The 21,309-nt window shown below is 40.2% G+C and overlaps 1 protein-coding gene across 1 annotated transcript in view; it reads left to right on the top strand.

The window, feature by feature from the left end:
• The first annotated feature begins 3,068 nt into the window (after window positions 1–3,068).
• Window positions 3,069–21,309, top strand: part of LOC128737282 (14-3-3 protein zeta) — a 32,724-nt gene continuing 14,483 nt past the window's right edge. The window contains exon 1 of the mRNA XM_053831888.1: window positions 3,069–3,181. The gene's annotated coding sequence lies outside the window, so the exon portion shown is untranslated. The remainder of the gene's footprint in view (window positions 3,182–21,309) is intronic.

Genomic DNA, 21,309 nt, shown 5'->3' with positions numbered 1-21,309 from the left:
ATTTTCCTTTGCTGGTCCAGCAAAACCAAGTAGCTGGCCGTCAGCCATGTTTTCGATGCCAACATGTTAGCGTTAGCGTAAACGAGAAATCATATATTCGCCACTCTTTACACAAGTTATCTCTTCAGCTGTCAGTGGGGCCCACGACCAGAGATGCCATATTTTCTTAAAAAATGTCTGCAACTGCTCGAAAGCCGAAAAAATCGAGCAGTTTTCCGGCTACTCGAATTTTCTGGTTTAAAAATAATCTGCGAAAATCTGCACACTTTTTTAGGGAGTCTGTGAAAGTTTAAAGAGCTTCGAACAAAAATTTGCACCAAAACAATAAAAGTCAGAAAAACTGCAAATATCTGCAAATTTATAATGATCTGCAAGACCGTTCCAAAAATCTGGAATTTGCAGACAAATCTGCAAGTCTGGTATCCCTGCCCACGACTCCTGAGCCCATCTGATGTTAGCTCTCGTCAACGCAAAACAAATGAGATAAAGGTGCCAGTTAGCTGAGCAAAAAGTATCTCTCACTCGTTTTGTTTACATTTGCGACATTCGCCCTTTTGTTAATTCTATCTAGAATATGTGTATCAGCGGTTGAGTGAAAAGAACAAAACGAATGAAAAGCTAATGATTATAAATTTAAGTGTGTACCTTCTTTTTCGTTTCGTGTGTTGCTTGCCACAAGAGTAAAGAGTGGTACAGATCAGGGGCTTGCGATGGGTGCCATGTTTTTGTTGCCAACATCCTCAGCACATCTCAACAAGGTTGGCAGCAAATTTACCTGTCAGACGGGCGCTATTTCCTGCATTTCCTGCAAATAGCGCCCTTCGTTAAGTCGACTGTTAAACACCGTTCGTTAAGATAAGGATTGCACCCCGCTGGTACAGATGGTCTCGAATAGAGTGACTATATACAGAGTGGCGACAAGTCATCCCAAATGTATGCAATGCGGTTTTTCCAAGGTTTTTCTTTCTCTTTCCTGCATACGCGTTGGATAGGCCGTCTGCTCGATTGGAATGACACTGACAGATAATTATCATTCCAATTTTGACATTGTCGCCACTCTGTATATAGTCACTCTAGTCTCGAAGTGGTGAAAATAGAGGACACTGGTACAAAAAGCCATGTAATACATCCGAGAAGTGACGTGTTGAAATATACGTATTTTATTTTTTTCATTTTTACAGTAGTTCGAGGCTTTATTAAAGAAAGTTTTATGTGGGTATCATTTCTAATAGCGAATTCATAAATTAACCTGGCTTCGTGTTAACTCGAACCCGAAATTTATGAATGATACGGGCACGGGTTTCAACCTGCGCTTCAAACTGAATGCTGTCAGTTTAACCGAGATGCAATCTCGGTTAATTTATGAACGCTTTGACAGCACTTCGATTAAAACTGAGTGCTAATCGACCTGAGCCAGGTTAATTTATAAATTCGCTATAAGAGTCAAAACCGAAGATTTAATGAACAAAAAATTTTTGACGGAAAACCTCTATTAAAGTCGAAAGTAGAAAATCGTGCTTGGAATCAGATCTGAAATTGAGCATGGAATAGACCTTAAATTATAGTTAAATTGGCTCAGACTTTTATTTGGTTTTTAACTTCAAATTGAGCTGGAAATTATATTCAAAATTGGACTAATGCTAGATGGAAAGTTGGACCTGATTTTGGAATAACATAAACTTAAAGTTTAACTTAAGCCCGGACTTGAAATTTGTCAATAAATTCGAATTTAAAAGATTTGCTTGAAACTGGAACTAAATGAGACTCGAAATTGGTCTTCAGGACAAGAAATCGAACTTAAATGGGAATTAAAATTAAACTTGAAATCGGACTTGAGGTTGGATAAAAAAACTTAAAATTATAGACTTGAATTTTTACTAATTTAGACTTAAAGCATCACCACAGAACAGAAGTGGCAGTCCGAACGACTCGGCGATCAAAACTGGTAACAGAGTCTTTTTTGTTTTTATTTTTCTTTGAGAAGATTTTCGCATAGAAGCGAATAACAGCAATACAAGCAGAACGCTCGCTGCCAATCGCATAGCATCTTTCACATGCTTTCGTGTGCATTCGTATGCGTTCGTGTGTTTTCGTGGAAAAAAGTGACTCGGTCGCCAGGTTCGCTAGCATCTGTAGAAAGTAGCATGTACGTGTTTGGATTTCTACTTCCACTTCTGTTCTATGGCATCACTTCAAATTGAACTGGAAATTGGACTTAAATATAGATGTGAAATTTGACTAGACGTAAAATTACACATCTGTATGGTAAAATTGAACTTGCATTTGAAATAATTTGGATTTGAAGTTGTTCTTCAAATCGGAATTGACTTTGAAAACAAAATTAGTAGCGAAATATTACTTTAAAATAAACTTAAAATTGAAAAACACAAGCCAGCCACTTCGGTTCAAGACAGATATGAAAACGGAGAAGAAGTTGTAGATGAGATTGTGATTGCAATTGGAATTACAATCAAAGGTAAAATTGGACTTGAAATTGAACTTAAAATAGGAATGAAATTGTATTAGGAATTGAACTTGCAATCAAAGTTGAAATTGGACATGCAGCCTGACTCGAAATTGGACATTGGACTTGGTAATAGAATTGAAATTGGAATAATTTGGACATACATTTTAACTTTAAAGAAGTGAAATTAATTTCAATTTTGGACTTGAAATCGAGTTTAAATAAGACTTAAACTAAATTTGAATTTTAATTTCAAACTGGACTTCAATGTATACACTTCAAATCTTAAATGAAATTGGATTTGAAATCCAATACAACTATATAGTTTTGCGCAATGCATTTATTGCAACTTTTACCTTTATAGCATGATCGCAATCGAGCAAACAATCATATTTTGCGTTCGGAATATGAATCCCAACTTTGGTATGTGAAGCTGTCAGATTATTCCGCATACTTTCGTTTTCAGTGTAGCTACCTTACTTCCTTAATCGACGGAGTGTCACAACTGTCACCTCTGGTAGCAGTCTGATGCAACCCTAAAGTCGACGAACGAGCTGCCGAGCCGCAGGTGCTGTCGCGCGTGCCTTCATCGACTAGCGCTTCAACCGATCGATTTTTGATATTGCGGCCGTGGAGTCTTTTCGAGAGCTGATTCTGTTGAAAAGTAGTGTGTGTGCCATTATTTTATACGCGAAAAATTGTCCCTTCGTACAAAAAGTAAGTAAAACTTGTGAAATAGGTCCTGTGTCACTAGGGAAGCATTAAAGCCAGCCGTTTCCGGGTACGAAATTTGAATAGCGGTGCGATAAACCGCTGTGACGCATCGAGGAGTGTCCAGTCGCCATTTTGACTGATCTCGGCAGCAAGGAACCGCTGCCTGGTTTTTCTTGGTGCGCCGCGAAAAGAAACCAGAGACTGCTTGAAGCCGGGCCGCACTCGATTCCCATTTTCCAGGTATTTAAACGTCGACATTCTACCTGCTGGCGGACACCCGTACAGTACACGGGGCGGATCCGTGAGCCGGTGCATTCATTAATCGACGATTTGCTGTGAAAGAAGTACTGGAAAAGTTCACCTACATGTGAGTGCATGTGACGTGAAGCTGAATTGAATTTTTTTCGTTCGTCACTAAAAGAGTACGCATGTTTCTCTTCACTTTATGGCAGTCGAGCTCCTCATGCTCACGTTATTTTTTCTAGATTTTTCCGCTTATGAACACGTCGGAAAAGATGGAACTTTGCCCAGAGTGCGATATTACGTCCATCCATAATTTCGGGATTACTACCGACCGAATGGATGAACGAAAAGCTAAAGTGCTATTTCTAGATCCTTTTACAAGCTGCGGCACCATTTATCATGACCGTACGGAAAAAAATATAAATCGAACCGTGCGGCTATGAGAAAAGGATAAATTTTCAAGGCTGAATCCTCTAGAGTTCAGCAGTTGTCAAGCTGTGTGTGCTTTTCTCACTGTGGCGCACAGCTCTGGCTACAACAGGAGACGATGAAGGTGTGCACACCTTGATGGCCCGGTATGCACTCCAATCGATCTCTGCCTGATACATCAAGGATGTGAGGGCGTGGTTGATTGCAAACCGATCGCTAATTGGCAATTGTTCGCGACAGTCCCTCAAATTGCGACCAGAATGGCTACCAGTCCGGTCGCGTGCGCGTTCACATGTAAATTAGCAAATAACCCCTAATCGATTATCATCAAAGCAAAACGCTGCTGATACAGGGTGAGATTGATACATATAGTATGAGCATAGGTGCAGTAGCAGATTAACTAATAAGCAGTACACATAATACCACGGTCACTTTACCGCTGAAAATCCGTTCCACGCAGAACAGACGAAATCGTTCGATGGTACCAATACACCGGTGAAATATTTTAATTGATGAAACCAATACTAGGCCGGCCGTCGTCCCGTTTGTCGCCGCAGTCGTTGCTATCGCATTTAACTTGAACGACGTAGAACCTCGCCGCTTTCTTCTGTAGGTGTGCTTACTTTATTCCTACACAAATTCGTCATTCATACCGGATCGGAGAGAACTCGTAGGTAGAGCATACTGCAAAAAACGTGATCCAGCATAAAATTTGCGTTAGCTGAGACGTCGTCGTCGTCGTCGTCGCATGGAGGACACCCTCAGCCGAACCCTATTAATCATAGGGTATGCTATTATTGAAGCACTACCAATACCGATTGCTATTAAAACGTGCTCAGCGAGGATTTATTGGTTCGGCGACCAGGCCGAGGCAGACCAGTAGCGGTTTCAATGTCATTTTGATAACGCCAGTTACGCGCGGCCGAGTGGCGTGTGTGCTAACAGTACAGCTTAAGATAAGCAAAAACAGGCTGTTTCGAGACGGGACGAGTTTACCCAGTCGAGTCCAGAAAAACGGTGAGATGTTTTATAGGTTTCTTTTAACCCACTCGAGGCTCACATGTTCGTTTCTTATCTGCCCACTGGATGAACGCCGTCACGCATTCATGCCAAAATTTGTTTGTTCTATTACGCAATAAGTAATCTTTTTTTACGGATTATGATGTTGTTCACTAAAACATGAGTTGATTGAAATATAGCCATTTAATAAATCAACGATTAGAGCGACGTAGTTAAACGAAATCGTAAATTAAAGAACGTCTCGAAAAGCTGTTAAGTAATATAACTCACAAATAAAACTGGTTCTGAACAACACCATTAATCATAAATCATTAAGACCAATGATTTTGTCCCACGTAGGTGATATGGAGCAGACTCTGCAAGACAACAATTCATAGTTGTTTGATGGTGTCTTTAGTTTGCACAATGATAATATTGAGATTAAATAATCGCTAAAGGAGCTAATTTTGATTCGAAAAAGTACTGGTGCGTACACCTAAACGTTATCTCTAAATGTATTTAACACCAAGAATAAATTTATATTCATATCTTCTACCTTTGTTGGGAAACGTACTACAATTGAATGGAATCCTACTTACCATAAGATATCTCACAGTTTAGTCTAAACCGAGTCTAAACTACTTGTGATAAGCCTGTCTGTTAATAATAAAATCCGAAATATGGTTAAAGAAAATTCAAAAACCCTTAAGTATTATTGAGATGTAATCCCTAGGTTTCCAGTTCATTGACATAAAATAGACTAAAGCGCGTATCAGTTAGACAACAAGAGTGTATGAAAATAGATTTTTGATTGGTAACGTTATCTGACAGTTCAGGAAATTTGTTTGCATGTACTTAGAAATGTTGCGGTGGTTTCGGTTTGAGTGCTTGTAAAGTTTAGTTATGCTAACATTGGTGGAGAGTTGGCTGGTTATTTTCCAACGTATGATAATAACCTTTTCCTTTAGAAAATTGGATACACTTCTATCATAATCTGTGAGATGGAAACGGAAATAAATTTCAAATTGATGTCAAAAAGTTTCAGATTTCTTCAGTATTCCTTGTGACTATATTTGATGATAAATTACCTCGAATCGAAGCCACTTAAAAATGTAAACTTTCAATTTCTCATTCCTCAATCATGGTTACTATTTATCTATGCAACAATCAACGAGTAAAGGTAGTGATCTCTACACGGACAATCCTGAAACTCGTTAAAAGTAAACACTCAGACTTAACGCTTGACCAGAAAAAATTTCAAAAAACTTTCACCGTATCACTAGGAACAGTTTAAGATTGTCGGCCTCTAGTAGTCTACTTTCTGGTTGTGATGATAAAGAAGACATCGTAGAAAAATATGAAATATGAAATAACAGAGGTCCGTGATAGCATCCTTGAGGTATACCTAGGTTTCTAGTCCTTACAAGGAGGAAACGGTTAATCAGACTGCTTAACGAAGCTATGCGACGTTCTCAGTCGGCTTATTACATAAATAATGTTGATGCAATTGCAGCCCGAGCTACTGATACCGACTACTCGCGAGGATTTGCACTCCTGCCCGTGAGTAGAATCGAGGGCGAAGATGAAGAGGAAAAAGTAATGCAAAATCTGTATCCCAGTGCGCCAGGGCTAGTGGCGCCGTTGCACGGGCAGTTGATTTCTCACGAGTTATTTGACTCGCGAGTGAGGTATGCAGAAGACGATATGAGGCGGTTGAAATTGGGCATCGTTGACCTCTCGCTGGATTATTGCAAGGTATTGACCCTTCTCATCGTGCACCAGCGGCACGAGCCTTCGCCGATTTTTTAACTGAAATTCAAATTTTCTGCTTCGACACTCTCATATTCTTTACGAAATGAACAAAACGAAATTCATACAATTACGAAATGAAGGCATTAATAATACCGTAATTTATAATTCAAAAGACGCGTGTTTTACGTCAATAGTTAGTCAAACAAATGCATAAATAAATAAATAAAATACTCACCTATTCTGATCCCTGTTGTTGTTTTCTACATCCTAATTTCTGTTCGATTATAAAGGGAAAACTTGCAATGGACGTCGACTGTCATTTTTTGTAAGGACATTATTACTGCGACCATTATTTTGTTTCATTGTGATACTGTCCGGCGATATTTTTTGTATTCCACACGTCGTTCTTTCCGCAGTATCAATTATGGATTGACTGTTTTTATCCGTGCTTAAGTGTCGATCTTTTTCACTATTTTCCTCCTCTTTATTGTTAACTACTTTTTAACCAACTACTCTCTAAAGCCAAGAAGTACGAAGAATAACTATAAGATGGATAAGAGGCTTCATTACATACCTCGAGCTATTACTTCTCTTTTGACTTCTCTAGCAAGAATATTCATTGTTTTGAATATATAGGAACTCGCACCCACAATCTTTCAACTGCCGACCGAATGTTTTACTGACTAAACTACCGCCGCACTCTTATATTAGGTTATATTCTCCCAATTCAATCATTCCACACACGCACCACACACTCGCCTCGGCGACGATGATTGTTTTCGAACGATCTCGGTCAGTGCGATAGAAACAGGCAGTCTGTTACCGAACGTCCGTCATCACGGACAGTTTATTGATTTACCACCACCGGATGTATTTTTTTCTTTTTTGCTTGTATCTGACTCTGTACGCGGTAAAGGCGTCAGCTCTTTTTGTGGAAAGTGAGGAAATGTCTGATGCGAAGAATGATGAAATTGGATGAACTAGAAAATTGAACTTGAATCTCGACCCGTGAGTAGAGAGTTGGAGCCACATTCTCGTTTATCGACTCACAACGAGTCAGCGTGTTGAGTATAGACGAGAATCAGGACTGAACCTCTGCTAGCGCATCATTCAAATCCTGTTCCTCCCCTATTCTCCTCTCCACCTCAATCGTGTCTTTGTTTTTTCCGCAGAGGGAGCATGCACGGTAAGAAATCGTCCGACTGAAGTTTTTGGAGCGTCTTAGTAGAATACGAAACCTAAAAATAAAAAATAAGAAAACTTATCCAATTTAATTCTACTATGTGTATTTTATTCAATGACAGATACGTATTTCGCCTACGACTTGCAGGCTTCCTCAGTGTCTGTTTTCGAAGAAATCGTCCACTGTATCAGTGACCGGCTTGATGCAGCAAGGACAAATTACTGTGGAGGGCGCCCTGGTACTCCACAGGCTCCGTTGCGGCGAGAGAATTTATAGAACCCCCTACACCATTCATCTCTCGGCACGGGTCGCGTCACACCTTGGATTAGGGGTTTATCCATTCAAATTTTTACATAATAGCCATGGATAACAGCTATTAAAACCATCCTCCTTTAGGGGCTTCCTCTGCTTTGGTTCTTAGTAGTAGAAGAACCGTCTTGCAGGCGGATAATTTACACCCAGCCTTCGCATGAGTGCCCCCTTCTCTGTCCGCATACGACCCTAGTTTCCACTGGTTGTCCAATTTCCACTAAGGAACGTATCCCGGATGATACCACGAAGAGGTAGAGATAGAAGTTGCTGAATAAGAGGCTGTGGAACTTCGTGGTAGTTCTGGAGCGCATTATTCAACCATATACAGTGGACCTCCGTTCGTTTGAACGATTCCTCATGCAAATTAACGGGGTCCGTTTTTAATTTGAACAACTAGCAACCCTAAATATACTGAAACTTGTATGAACTAGCCGCTCTGCTCTTTGTTATTGTTTTGGTGGTTTGATTTAGTCTCGTTTAGTTGATAGTTGCAAGCAGCGAATATGTTATTCTCCGATCGGATTTCTATCGTAATCGTTGGGAAACGAAATGTGAAACTGATTAAACTAGGATTAAACACGCTAGATCAATAAAAAAAAGTCGTATTTATGTGCATTGTCTGCGAAGGCAAATGATGCCATCCCAGTAAACCATTTGGTTTGTATATCTCGATTGCAACTGAGGTATACGAAATCATATCTGAACGAAAAAGTTATATTTCACGCCATATAAGAACATATATGATCAAAGTGGAGACGATATACGTGCGAAAATTTTGATAACTATTTGTAATTCTATTTTGCGCAGTTTTTATAACACGCAACTAAATACTCCTGAATATGAATATGATTGAATATGATTAAGATATAATCAAATATTGCAATTGTCTATCCTGCTTTATAATTCACATTCATGAATTGTATATGAAGACACGCACGACTGCAAAACAACTTATTGTTCACGTCGATTTGACATACTCTAATCATTATACAATTCCAATGTGAAATTGACATGAAAACGATTTAATGTGAACTTTCTATTACGATTTTGTGTTGTCTGGGATGTTGAGAATGACATTTGAACCATTTTTAATTTGCATTTTAATTTTAATTTTTTTAATTTTGCAATTTGCATATCGTGCAACCCAGCGGGGTTCAAATTAAAAAGTGTTCAGATTAAAAACGGTCAAACGAACGGGGCTCCACGGTACTATCCTGCATTACCTTTAAAAACAATCTATTTTCTATCTATTTTTGAATCTTGTGTTACATATGTAATAGATTCAGTTTTCCAAAAAAAAATATAATAAAATGAAGGTTTTTTTGGTCTTCAAACCATGAAAACACAAAAAAAAATTTAATAGTTTTGCGACACCAAAAATTTTTGAGCATCATTCCTATATTGGTTCTCTAAAGTGTATTAAAATACATTTTTATAGATGGCAAAATCATTAAAATCGCTTCAGTAGTTTAAAATTTATGATTTTCGTAAAAAAATCCAAGACTTGCCGTACAAACGTCGGCATCGTATTACTCTGCTTCTATCACGCTGACCGAGTAGATAACAGTCTATCCAGAAATAAAAAAGAAACAAAGAGCAGTCATGCAAATAATAGGAAGCAATCGATATCTTGTGTGTAAAATCTGTCGGTAGCGCCCTCTAGAAATAGTTTGCCAAACGCATCAAAAAATATCCATGTACCTTTGTCAATATTTCTTTGTGCTGGAGTTACATAGCAGCGATGGCAGCGACATCAAGATTTAGTTTGCCACTTACTGCTCGAGGGGAGTTCTATTGAAGGATTGCTCGGAGATTACATAAAAACCTTTTACACACTTTTTGTCAATTACCTGGTAGTCTGTTCTCTGTGTTTGTGTTATCTGGGTGGCGCGTGTACGGGGAGTGATAGAATTGGGAGCAAAAAACTAACATTGCGGGCGGCGGTAGTTTAGTTAGTAAAACAGTCGGATACGAACCGATAGATCGTGGGTGCGAACCCCACGTGCCATCACCCCGATCAATTTTTGGGTCATGTCAAGAAAATATGAAAAAAAACGCTCCCAAAGTACCAAATAGAAAAAAATACTGGTCTAAAGTTTTCTAGGAAGGAGGAAACAAGTGGAACAAATTTTGAAATCGGAGCACTATTATATTCCGATGTCATTAATCTCCGCTAACTTTTTTTTTAACCTCCCGCATTCATTCGAGTCATGCAATAGCCATAAATATTATCACCTATCTTTCAATCTACAACCAGTTGTGAGATAGAACCATGCTGTATCCAAACTGTTGCTGTTACAAAGGCACAAGGCACTCAAAAACCGCTAAATTTTGAATCAAAACGGAGAGTACCATCACAAATAAAGGTACCTCCATTTTGATTTAAAATTTAGCGGTTTTTGAGTGCCTTGTCGCCTCTGTAATCTACAGTCTCTGTAGTTGGACCATATTGTAAATAGTAGACGCCATTGAAATGTCTGGTTTTGGAATGTACTCCGATATGGTTATGACCATTTTCACAATTGTTTTCATTTATGCGGACTGAACTCCGGTAGTTTGAATGCACTCACTTTAAAAAAAAAAGACCAAACATCATACTCAATTGACAGAAGTTGACTGGATACTTGGGAAAAAGCAAAAAAAAAAGTTATACCTTTCCTCTTACCCAGCAAAATAGACGGCTTTCGACGGATATGTTTTCAAAACGTTTGTGTTCTTCAAATCAAAACAATATATTCATGGGGTTCGTTCAGACTATTCTCATGGAAATATTCTGACTATTCTGACATCTCATTCACATTACCGGGGGTTTCTGGTAATACTTTTCTCCATTGGCGTAACTAGGGGGGGGGGGGGGGGGGCTAGGGGGGGCTAAGCCAAGACATATAGCCCCCCCTAGAAAATTTAAGCTGGATTTTTAAATTTAAGAAAAAACTATAGTTAGATAACTTTACATAATAAAAACCTAAGAGTAATTTTTATATGCATCACAACTTAAAGTTCCTATGCATCAATGTACATTTAATCTTAATATGCCAAAGTAATAAAATGGTCGAAAAAATGCCGGGGGCTATAGCCCCCCCTAGAAGTGAGCGCTAGTTCCGCCAATGCTTTTCTCACGACATTGCTGTAATCGCCAAAACAAAGAAATGCGTTCGTAAAACTTGAAACGTAAAGCTTCGTTATATTTGAGCTATATCTATGTAGAGGACGCATATCTTTGTTCAAGTGCTTATGGTTTCTTCTAAAGCCGCTTCACATATAATCTGTGAACATAACAATAGAAACAGATTTTTCACAACGATTTTTTTACAATCGACAGAGGGAACGGTAGAAGAAAGTAATGAAACAAAGATGTTGATAGTATCTGAGAGAAGATAAAGCGTGAAGGTCAAAAGTCGCAAATAAAGTAAGGGAGGGTCATTAAAGTAAAGCTTATTAAGTTTGTATAACGTTGTTCTTTACCCCAGCTGGAGGATATGCGGATCGATTCCAGCTATAGTGAAAACCAATAATAACCGGATCCGAACTCAACTTTTCCCTCAGGCCAGTCCACTGAGGTTTAAAGGTTTACCGCATATCCACGAGGTCTAGGGGAAAAGTTAGCTTTATATCCGGTTAGAGTAGGCTCCCATTATAGCTTGGTTTGATCCAAGGATCCCCCAACTTGGTTAAAAAGGATTGTTCTACAAACTTTAATAAAGGTTGGTTCAATGACCCTCCTTTATCTAATTTGCCGCTCTTTCCTCGTCACGCCTTATTTTCCCTTAGATACTATCTATACCTTTGTTTCATTACTTTCTTCTACCGTCTACGTTCTACCGTTCTACCGTCGATTGAAAAAAAAATCCGTTACAAAAAAATTATTAAATGACCTCGTTATAAAAGTCAAGACTAAAACACGAGGTTGGTCTAAAGAAAGAAAATCTAAATACGCTTCCCTGGGGAACACTCTTCTCTTCGGGATTACATACAGAATCATTTAAGTTCAGTCTTTTGAGTTCTGTCATTCAAAGTTATGAATACTACATTTTAACGGGTTTCAAACTATTTTAACAGTGTCTTGGAAATTTGTTATTGTCATTTAGGTTTGAATCTTTTTCTTTTATCAATCATGGGACAAAACGGCAATCGTTCTTACAACTTTACAGAAGAAAGTTTTTTAGATTCGGTTGAAATATGTACTTTTAACATATCAGATTGCTCTGAACCATCTTTAAAATCAAATTATCTGAATTACACTTCCACGTAGACTTCCTTTGTTTCAATGATCTGCCTGAGTTGAACCTAATGGCAAGCTCGACCCTTTGAACCTCCTCGATCGTTCTTCATTTTTTTGCATCCTACATAATCGGGATTAAAACGGACTTGTAATTAATACAAGGTAATACCATTTTTGAATACTAAAAAATACTGCAAAGCTAATTATTTACCAACCAGTAAAATACTGGTCCATTGAAAGAAAAGTGTTTTCCATCTCCTTGTTTTACATCCCAACCCCATTCCGAATTGCAATTCGCACTTGTCAAAAGGTAAATTTTTGGTTATCTCCGCTGCTGCTGCTGCTGCTGTTGTTACTGCTGCCAGGAGAGACGGGGGCCGTTTAGTTACAAAACTAAAAATATGACCACGCGACCTTGGCTGCTGGCCGGCTGACTGCGGCTGATGCATGCCGCTGTCACCCGCCACAAATATCTGCAGCAGCTTTTTCGGATGACGTAAACTTTTTGGCGTTGCGGTTTTTATGCTGCTTTCTTCCAATCCAAGCAGAGGCACCGCACATTCATTCCTCGTCGTCGGTTGTTGCGGCGAAGGTATTTACCGAAAAACGTTAACCTTGTCGCCGGATCGATTCCATCGGCAAGTAAAATATCTGTTTGTAAAGTGTTAAAGTATGGCGATTTTTCACCACTTTAGTTTGGGGGCGCTTACAATGGTTGGATGGAAAAGTTTTCTGTTTTTAATTTCCGATGCACCAACAACAGTAAATCTCCGGTTGTGAATGGGTTTTGAGCTTTTTCTACAGAAATTACATAAATTCTGCATCCGAATTCCGTTCGACCTCGGTCGGTAGTTTTCCACGAATTTCGGTATGCAGTTTCGATATAACTCTATCCATCTTTCCAATCGGAAATCTATTCCTCTCCATTGCCGAAGCCGATGGCCGTCCCGTTATTGGTGGCAGGGCATGCGTCGTTGACGCTTGCCGAAACCATCGACCGTTCCCATACGACTTTTTTTTCCCCACACCGCACCGGTGTAGGTCTGAATTTCGCTAATTTACATCATTGTCATAATAAACTGGCGATAATTTAATTCTGCGACGCGATATCGTCGTAAGTTGGATCGTTTGAAGTAACAACGTGTACGTCATGTTTTTTGCTCGCATCCCTGAGCGATTAGCATTCCACCGTAGAAACGGACTCGCTTGGCTGCTGACAATCCAAACGGTACCTACAACGAAACGGCAGGCAGGCAGGCAGGAACACCGATTGGCATGGCAGTAGGAAGGAACCGCCGCTGCTGCTTGCCGTGCCGCTCTACTCTACGGTGCCTTTCCGTGGAAAACAGGTCTGGTCCATCCCATGCGCCTGCGCACGTGCTCTCCGATATGCTGCAAACTTGTCCGCCGTCAACGTCGACTCGACTCGACGTCGTCGTCCCGTTTGGCCGTCTGTGTGCTTTCTCTTTCTGCGGCTGTCGGTGTGTCGGTGAGGTTCCCGAAAGTCATACAGCTACAGGAATTCTAAATTTTACTCAGTTGGTTTGAAATTTTTTATCGGGAATGTTCACATTTTTGTAGTTATAGATAGAAATGTTTAAGTCATTTGTCTTTAAATAAAGTAAAGAAGAGAGGAACTTACACGCGAAAGTCGAGAAAGAAAAGTTTTCTTTGCGAAAAGGAGAAAACAAGTCACGCGAAAGTAATTATCGGCCACATCGGGAGGAAGAATTGACGGAACGAATCGTTCTATCCGGAGAGTAGGCCGAAGAAAAGAAATAAAAAATTCGGAATACCAGTGATAATAAAAAAAGCTGTGAACAGTTAAACTTTATTAGCTAACTAACAAATTTGTGGTGAAGGTAATTGCCCGTTTGTCGAAAAGTTATGAACTGATTAGGGTGGGGGGATCGTTTATTTTTAATGATTTCATAAGGGATCATTACTACGGAGTATTTTAACCGTCCATTAATCGGCTTATTTTTTGTCCAAAAGTTAGTTTTTTCTTTTCTTCTTCGTGCAAAAAACGTCAAATCGACAGCCTTCCAATATCTCTTCCTGTCTTCGATGAAAATTTGTATTTCAGCTCATTTTTCGATATCTATATATATTTTTATTTATTTTTTCTCTCATTTCTCGATTCTGCGTGTTCAAGCGAATGCTTTTCATGCCGTACTGCCGTACGGTTCTGCTCTTTAAGCGCTTCTGGTAGTCGTTGCCGCGGCGTGCCGTTGGCAGACGAATGGCGTAAAATTCCCCTGTCTCCATTCCATCCATGTGTGTATGTCTCGCTCTCTTTCTCTCTCTCTTTCTCACGCCATCCTCATCGGCTGTTCGTTTTACGGGCCACCGAGCTCAAATTGGAATTTTATGGCGGCGGAAAATATTTGACCATCATCTAATCATTCGATTGCCGATGGCAGCAATGAAGTACATTAGGCACAATTTAATGCCAGCTAGAACGAGTTTGGTTCGACTCTAAGTAGGAACCATATCAGTGCGGCGGTCCTGAACATACGCAAAACATTAAACGATAAAAGCTGGAAATCGCATGGCGATACTGGACTGGACCGGACCGATTTTCGAACGTTGAACGTTTCGTATTTTAATGTTATTCCAGACGTTCACGTCGTTAAAATATCTTACGATCTGTTCTTCCGGGTAGAGAGAGGGTTAACAAAATCTGCGACAACACTGCGGGCAGGCACATGACTTGTGACGTGCGTGATTTTTAGTATCGATTCACAAGAAACTGTTACGAAGAGGATGACAAATTCGTACACAGACGCTCAGGTGCAATTTTATGAAGTCTACTTACAAACATGAAACTTATTTTACAGAAATTTTTGGGGAAGTAACCAAAAACCGACCAGCAATATTAAAAATATGCAATGTGTTCATACCACACATGTTTGCCAATATGGCCAGCAAAAGCCGTTACGAGAGCCACATCGTTTTGTTTGCTATTGAATGAAACAAGTTTATTTTATGGTGCGAAAACTCAAAACGATTAAGAAAACACAGATTGTTTACACTCTGCTCAACAAAGGCTTTGGAATTCTCACTTATATTTTATGAAACACTATGAGCAAGAAAAAGTTATTCACTATTCAGAACTGTACTTTTGTTTGAAAAAGAACATTGGTAAAAAAAAGTACTCACTTCATAAGAGCTTCAACAAGCATAAGCTTCCTTTACCTTCAGGAGCAGTTTGTAAGCGCTTTTAGATTCTTCAAGTGTTTTAGATCAAGTTCTTCCTAGACCCTCTCCAGGGCTTCAAAATAGTTATTTTTGTATGTTACTGCAGATTAGCCCACGAACTTTGGTTCAAGTTGCCATAAGAATTACTATTTTTTCTTTGCTTCAGGTCATTATCTAGTTGAAACACAAACTGATTTTCTTTTCAAACCTGTTTCAATCAATAAAAGCTCTAAATTTTTAGGCAAGATATTTATGCACGAGTCTCCAGTCATAATTCCATCGCTCTTCACAAGGCTGCCCACGCCAGCCCACGAGAAATATTTCTACCGTTACCTTCTCGCTTCTCCATGTTTCATATAGCTGCGCCTTGAATGTGGCGTTCCTGGAGTGCCTAGCCCGAACTGTAACACACACGAACACTTCTTCTATACCGAGAATCCAATCTTCCAATATTCCATCGGCTTATCTACATGCCTCTTAGTCACCTTTATCCTTTAGGCGTTGTTTGCTTTGCTGCTGATGAACGGCAACTTCCGGCTGGCTTTACTTTTCAAACCTTGTGCTGCGATTCGGCAGCAAACTGGATTTTACCGATTGTTTGCTGCCTCTGCCCAGGGCGATCCACCACCGATCCGCAAACGTTTTGAACTTCAGAAGAATTTTTCCAACAGTTGCTTTGCTAATACCACACCTTCCTGCAAGAGTCCGGTGTGTTTCGCTATATTTTCCACATCTTTTGAATCGCCAGGTTACGTAAATCCGGAATTGTTTTCGAAAAAACTGCGTTCTCCATATTTTCAAACGAATCAATTCGCAAACAATTTGATTTTGTACGCACCAAACTCAAAACGTTTGCTTTAAAAGGTCAAAACATAAACAATCGAGGGGTTTTCGGATGTCAATAATATCAATTTTAATATCAATTTTCATATTGAATTGTACCACCTTAAAACGCTTATATCAACGAAAAGTATTTTTGAAAAAATTGAATAATTCAATGGAATAAATTTTTCGTAAATTCTACGATTATTAAATCTTCTACAAAAATGCCGGGTGGTCTTACGGCAGTCGGTCGGAACTTTAGCCATGATCGATGAAAAGTTGGATGTCAGCGTGTTCTACATCATGTCTTTCGTGGTATTGGCGATCAGCTGTTTCTCCGTTTTGGCCAAGAAATCATTGGAGTAGATCCTCCGTTTGAATCTCGCCTAAAAATTATCTGTCGGATGCAACTGGAGGATGTTGCGAGGGTTGCGATTGGCGGTCCTCTTTCTTACTTACTTACTTATGTGTCCATGCCGGCCGGGGTCCTGCAGAACAAAGTGATGCAATCAGAGATCTGTACTGCCGACGGCTACCAGCCATGGCTTTTACCTGTCGCCAGGAGATTCAATATACATTATCAAGCACTTGTTACCCGGTAATTAGCTATACAATGGTTAAGTAAGCTACTATTCAACAAAAATGTTTGTTGGGGAGGTTCTCATCTACAGCCCGGACATCGCTGGCTAAACTTCGTCGACGGAGCCTCTGGGTTTGCCTCCTCTACGTTGTCCTTCTGGATTCCCAGCAAACATTTTTTTTATTAGTAGCTTATTCAACCGTTGTAGAGCTAATTAACGGGTAACGAACGCTTTATAAGATGTTACTCGACAAAAATGTTTATTGGGTTCCAGTCGAGTGCTTCTCTGCAGATCTCGTTCACTCTTTTCCTCATGGGGTGTCCGATCCACTTACACCAACGTTCACGAATTTCTGCTGCTATCGGCCGATGATGACATTGACGATGGAGTTCCTCATTGGATATCCAAGTTGTCAGGCCACCAACCACGGGTGCTATATTTCAGACAGCGATTGATAAATACCTGCAGTTTTTGTGTTGTTTCCGCTGTAACGCACCACGTTTTGCAGGCATACAGCTGTACGGATTTAACGTTCGGGTTGAAAATTCAAGTTTTCGTATGAAGAGTGATCTGGTTTGAGCGGCAATTGTTTCGCAGATCTGCAAAGGCACTCCTGGGCTTTCTGATCCGTGTGGCTATATCATTGAAGATAATAAAGAAGGAGGATGATAAAGGTATTGAGAGGTGTCCACCTGCTCAACTTGTTGTCCCGCTGCTGGTGACGGTTGGTGGGATTGTCAGTGTTCACTACCATGATTTTTGCTACGTTGACTGTGAGACCTGCTTCCTAGAAGCTCTCAGACTGGTCATCTAACTTGCTCTGCATATCGTTTCGGCGTTGTGCGAGCAAACAATGTTGTCGGCAAGGTCGAAGTCACTTCGGTGCAACATTTATCTTCAGCCGGTCCATCAACTTCGATAATTTCTTGGCATAACGGGCTGTGGGTACAGCGTTAACTTCCGGCAGGCATTTTGTACCATAAATCTTCACGTCGACTGCAAACCCCGCAGAAAAAAGCAGGTGTTTGCACAAACTCTTTCGTTGATCGTCAATCGCAGAAGGAGTTGGTGTGGGAAATAATTTAATATCATCAATTACCTCTTTAGTGGGGAACGTCAACGGTCCCTGCCAGTCGTTGCTGTCGAACGTCAAGTAGGTCTTATCCATTATGACGACGCGCTTCGCCGGAACGATGCTTTTCGGTAATTGCCTGCTTTCAGACACAGGCTCTCGCTTCCGCATAAAAATGGCCATTTTGGCCAGGTCTTCATAGTTTGGCCGGTTGCTCCGACATTCTGGCCCAAGGCGCGAAACGATGAGGCCACTTTGTACTCGGTCTCACTCTTCAGCTTCTGCTGCCACTTTCTTCAGCTCTTGAACATCTATATCTGGTGATTTCATCATGCTTCGGGCGTTTTAATAACTGCTTTCGAAGCTACAATGAAGCTTAATAGCCAATTTGCGCATTGCTACCAATTCTGTTTTTAGAACGATAAATAGTTTTGCAATGCTTTTCGTGTCGTTTAATCAACGTCTCATCAACCTTTATGCAGCCAATAAATAATCTATTTTTAAATTTAAAAAAATTAATCCGCCCCATCTGCATCTGCAGGACTGACAGTGAATATATCTTTACATCAGAAGCCGTCTATAATGTGAAAACGGACATGTATTTTGGTGCTAGTAGAACTGCGAATTTCTATACTCTGACAGTATATGTGCTGTGAGCCGCGTGAAAGCTTGGTAGTAGTTTATAAAACCACTTTAGCGCCCTTAAGCAGCTTTAACGTAGTATGAAAGCTGTGAGCCTAATGAAAGTTTCGACTGGTTTATAATGCCACTTTAATACTTTTAAGCAGGCGTAAAACGGTTTGATGTTTATGGCTATTTGGGGGCGGATTGTTTAGCAGAAAAATTTACTATTAAGCTTGTTTATCAGCTTTTAACGACAGAGATGGTTTGAAAAACTTAAAGTAACTTAGCCATTTTATGCAGATCGCCTTGCACCAACCCGTAAACAGCAATTACTCCCCCAATTCAACTATCATTGTTTATTATAAGCGCTGCAATATTGCCATCAATTCACGGTGACAAATGACCTATACTTGAATTCATCCTGCCGATTTTTTTAGCCTAAGATTACTCAGATCTGTGTTTGTGCACTTTAACACGATTTTGAGTAGTTCGGTATTAAGACCGGACGGACGAGACGAAAATATTCAAGAGTGTAAGGTATTCAAAAACCTATGGACAAAAAATATTGAACTGGCAACCTTTGCCATATAGTTCACGTTCTTTGGCCGCGTGCTTGGCAGTGCGGGCTCATTTACGCAGTCCACTCAAGTTCAGATGCAAAAAGCCTTTTCGTTTAAACCTGCCAGGCCTGATGCTAAACAGCATTTTACGAGTGGAAAATCAGAATTTAACATTTTACAGTCCAGATGGAAAGCAATTAAAGTGTTTTTGAATATATTTCATTGATTTTAAACGATTAGAAATTGTATTAATGTTTTTAATGGAAAAGCAATTGGCACGCATCTCTTTAGCCAAAATGTTCCAAATTCCGCATTCCAAGAAGAAGAACTTCATGCGGTGGTTCAACCCTCAAATGCATAGTCTCTAATTTATACAATGTAATAAAATGTTCTTTAGTCAAAGCTATATAAACAAAATTACTAAAGGGAATTATAGACGTAATGAGATTCAGTATCCTGCAAAACAAAAATTTCTAAGTACAAAATAAACTGAAAATAATTAAAGTAAATGTATGGAAGGCAGTCCACTGGGAATAATTTGCAAATACAGCCTGAATTCGTTAATTGGGCCACGATTGCACTCCAGCTGATTCGCTAATTGGGCCGACTGACAGTTGTTAGAAATTTCTAAACTCGAAAATTCCATACAATTTTGACATTCAAGTTGTCATATAGCCCAATTAGCGAACACCCAATTAACGAACCGCCCAATTAACGAACCACCAATTAACGAAACTTTGCTGTATCGATTGCAACCCCCGGGTCATATAGCCAAATACAGATCCCAACATCGACCGTCGTAATTCAAACTCATATCGATTTACACCACTGACATAGAATCAAGTCTTGGAGGAGCCAGTTTTTCGCACGGCAACAGTTCGTGCCCCCGTACGCCCGCCATTAACATATACATCAGCCACGCAGTTTCACCATCCTGCGGAAGGTACGATATCCATCCACCCAGCTGGTGCTGCTGTTCAGATTTTCCATTCCGACAGCAGTGGTGGAATGGTGGAATGGTGAAAGCAAAACCGAGCAGATTGCAAAAGCTTAAAGTCCAACCGCAACGCTTGGTTGGGGTGCTCGGCTCGGTCGGTTCCACCTGAGGCCGAGGCCGATGCGATGGGTTGAAAAGTATGACTCACTCACTCACTATTCGCAATTCCTTTACTGTTAGTCCAACTCTTTCTGCGCCTTTCGATTGAAGGTTGTGCCATGATGGGTACATTCCAATACGCTGAATCGGTGGTTGAAAAACACAGGGTACGGAAAAAGCCAACAGTACCTACTGCGGATGATATCACTTGGATGGGAAAATATTTTATTGATTTTTCCACCATCGTGACTGCTTACATAGACACCAGAATAGCTTTTGTGGAAAGGGATGATACTGCGCCAAGTAAAGGAGGAGGGCGGTGGCCAGAAGGAACGCCATATAATCATTTGTCTAGCTTCCAGTTTGTACTATAGTGCGACATAGAATGTTCCCATGGCGGAAAGCTTTTCTTCCCATTATCTATATACTTTGGCGAAGAGTTGGCTCCATTGCTTGTGTAGCACATGCAAAGGACATTCTCACTGCACAAAACATGGTTATGTACTTACCATAGCCGGGACTGCGGCTGGAGCAAAAAAAAACACATCCTTCCATCTCAGTTGGTCCTATGTCCAAAGCCGTCTCTCACCATGTTAGCTCTCCTGGGTTCTTTTGTTAGTGCTCACTCTCAACTCCATCTAGACGAGGATAGATCTGCTGCAAACTGCTGGAACTCGGACTCGTTAGTAGACCAGAGTAGCCAATTGGGAGATAAAATAGAAACGAACATAAAGCCGTAGCTGCAGCAGCCTGTCCTCAGCTACCGTGGAAGTACGTTGTCTCGAAAGTTGTACACCAATTCGGTTTGACTACGGCGACGCTGCAATTCAGTGGTCGAAAATAGTTGGCTATTTAAGACATTTTTTTCCACTTCTTCATAGCCATCATCGGTGCCAACTGGAAGTGAGTCGTGTGTACCGTGCATTACGTCATACCCGGCCCGGGCGTCACTATTCTGCCGCCGTCTGATGAGTGAGTGTGCTGCCATTTCGATACGCTTAGTCATCGGCATTATTAAAATCGGTGACATCCCTA

This window comes from Sabethes cyaneus, chromosome 2, assembly GCF_943734655.1.
Source record: "Sabethes cyaneus chromosome 2, idSabCyanKW18_F2, whole genome shotgun sequence".
Taxonomy (NCBI): domain Eukaryota; kingdom Metazoa; phylum Arthropoda; class Insecta; order Diptera; family Culicidae; genus Sabethes; species Sabethes cyaneus.
The sequence above is the reverse complement of the archived record's forward strand: the minus strand, read 5'-3'. Positions and strand labels throughout refer to the sequence as shown.